Here is a 3,020-nt window from a genome sequence, read left to right as displayed (position 1 = left end):
TACCTTTCTTCCTAGAGAGAAGGGAGATTAAAAAAAAATGTTTCAACACTTATAAATCATGCGTATAGGGGTAATTAATTCTGAAAATTAGAAAGCATGCCTATAGGATTTAAAGATAAAATCGGCCTATTAAAATCAGTAACTGGTTTACAGCTTAGATACCATGTCTATAGGGTTCTGCCCGACTATCACTTAGGCAAGCCTATAGGTTAATTAAAATTCTAGGTCTAAAAACTGTGATTGCTTGTTGGACATATGCCCAGATTCAGAGTACTAACAAAATCAGTAGGCAAACTAATAGGTACTCGTCTGCTCGCTTTAATAAAACTGCTGTATATTCTGTTTGTGCTCATTTAGATATCCTGCCTATACGATCCTAAAATCATTTAAAATTGCATGTTTGAACATCGTGCATTTGTTTGTCTATTTGTGGACGTTAACATGAGCCCACTTAATTGCTTCCTTATGTGTCAGTCCTACTTGACTTTTGTTTGTCTCTTAGTTTTTCCTTTTTAAAAACATAGGTGAGTCTAAAACCGTCTTAAATAGAGGTCCTAAACACCTCTAGAGCCAGAGGTAGGGGATGGGCAGTGCAAGCATAAGATACGTACTGGATGTTATTAGAATGCTAAGGTAATAGTTGAAAAGGGTAGGGTAATTGGGTAGTAAAGGAGATGATGACATGTGCGCTAATGCTATGCGTAACACCTCAATTTGGGGAAGGTTACCGAGTATTGCATGGAAGTGATCCTATAGGCTAATAAACTTAGGACCCCTTTAATTCCATTTTTAAAATAATCTCTATTTGTTTAAACTTCTTTATTTCCTTAAAGATTAATTCGCTTAAATTGAGTTTGGCCGGGACCCATCGTTGTGGACCTCGAGGGGTGCCTAACACCTTCCCCCCAAGGTAATTTCAAGCCATTACCCAATCTCTGGTGATGTAAACTAGTACGTGAGTTATTTGCTCTAGGTGCCCTAACGCACCTTAATCCGTTAGGTGGAGACTCTTCAAACCTCTTACCCAATTCTAAAAGGAAAGGAGTTGTCCCAAAATGTCGAAACCCGGATTCCGCGAGGAAAAAGGGGGCGCGACAGCATGGCGACTCTGCTGGGGATAATTAGGCTCTTACCATAGCAAACTTTCTTTTTCTGAATTAGTCTTAAGGATGCTTTATTCTGTTAATACGTGTGCACCCTTTCCCCTTCCCCCTTTATCTAGATTTAATTGCTTATTTTCAAGTATTTATGATTTCCTTTACTACAGAAATTGACATGTCTCCTTGTTTTCTTTCTTAAACGTCTTTCAATTAAATACCGCATTTATCGTTTTAACGTGCAAATACATGACAACATGCTATTTGTTGTTTCATAAATCATGCTCAACATCCTATTCTACTCGTGTGTAATCCATGTTGCATCAATGCTTGATGAGTGTTTGCGTCCTTCCTATATATCACCCTTTAAATTCGGAAAGGTTTATTTGCGGTAAAACTAGTCGATCAGCGGTGCAGTCGACGGTTCCGTGCCTTTCCCCTTCAAGTTGTCCACATAAGGATACCAGTCTAGATCTCTATAGAAACCTTACTATGATTAATTGTACTTGCATCATGGTCAAACCTAGCCGGGTTAATATGTGGTCCATATAATAACCCTTTAAGACAAGCCTCATCCAAAAGTCCATCGGGTTTTCCATAATTCCAACGGACGCAACCATGATTTTGTGCATTAATTTTGGAGAAATAAAGTGCCAATACGCTAATAGTTGTTGTATAAGTAGTCGGATCTGGAGGGGGAAAGGGCCTAACCATATTTGTTTTGCAGAAAATGAGGCACGAAGTCCCCAGGTTTGGCATGGTTCGTAACATACCACCACTATTGCTAGATTGGTGGGAGGATCTTCCATTAAGTGATAAAAATCATGTGAAAAGGGCCTTAGGAAATTTGCCTTCTCTATTGGACCTTTAACCGAACAACATGTTGTTCGAAGCTGTCACAATGTTCTGGGACAAAAAGAGCCGTATTTCAATTTGGGAATATAGAAATGACCCCTCTCTTGGAAGAAATAGGGGGATTCGCTAGGCTACCTTGGGATAGTCCTAGTTTACTAGTACCAGAAAACCGCACTACTAGGGGTTTCTGAAGATGATGGGTCTGAAAAATAATGAGGATTTGGAGGGCCTGAAGAAATCTTACATACCTTTCGACTTCCTCTATGAACGATACGGTCAGAGCAGAACTTATAGTATTTTTTATGACGAATTCTCCATCACTTTCTTGGGTTGGATTCATCACAGGGTTTTTGTATTCATCATCTACTTTTTGGGTATGATAGTGTTCCCGATCCAAGGGGATAAAATCCACACTAGACTGGCCATGGTAACCAAAACCTTGATGGATGGGATCGAGGGGCACACATATACCATTGTCACTATGATCATAGCAGGCATATACCGGGCCTTAGAGCGCTGTCAGAAGGGGTAGAAATACTTCGAAGGTTGTAATCTACTGCTACAAGTTTGATTGTTAGAGCATCTCCAAAATGTCAATACCGTAAAGAGATTCCGCGAAGGCCGTGGAATGATCACATAGCTTTCCATCATCCTAAGAGAATGACATACATCCCAGACAAGTTTGCACAACCCGAAAATGTTATATGATGGGCGCAGTTTTTAAGAAATTTGACCAAGGATCAGGTTCAATGGATGTTCGAATGGTTCCCTACCGACGAGTTCATCATCAGATCTAGGGATGTTCCACACATGGTACTGATTGGGTTAATGGGAATATACCCTTATGCTCCCATCAGAGTTATGAGACAGGCAAGTAGGAAGCAGGTCATACCGCGAGTTGCTAAAATGAGTCACATAGGGCAGATTTTCAGGATGACGACATCCCATACAAATGTCAAACTCAGCATTTGTGGCATTTGAAAATTATTGGGGAAAAGGATACCATCGAGCCAGATCTATATCATGCCGGTCATGTGTAATTTTACCCATTATGGTTAAAAGATAACA

Source organism: Nicotiana sylvestris, chromosome 12 (genome assembly GCF_000393655.2).
Source record: "Nicotiana sylvestris chromosome 12, ASM39365v2, whole genome shotgun sequence".
In the NCBI taxonomy this organism is placed as follows: Eukaryota; Viridiplantae; Streptophyta; class Magnoliopsida; order Solanales; family Solanaceae; genus Nicotiana; species Nicotiana sylvestris.
Note: the sequence above shows the minus strand (reverse complement) of the source record.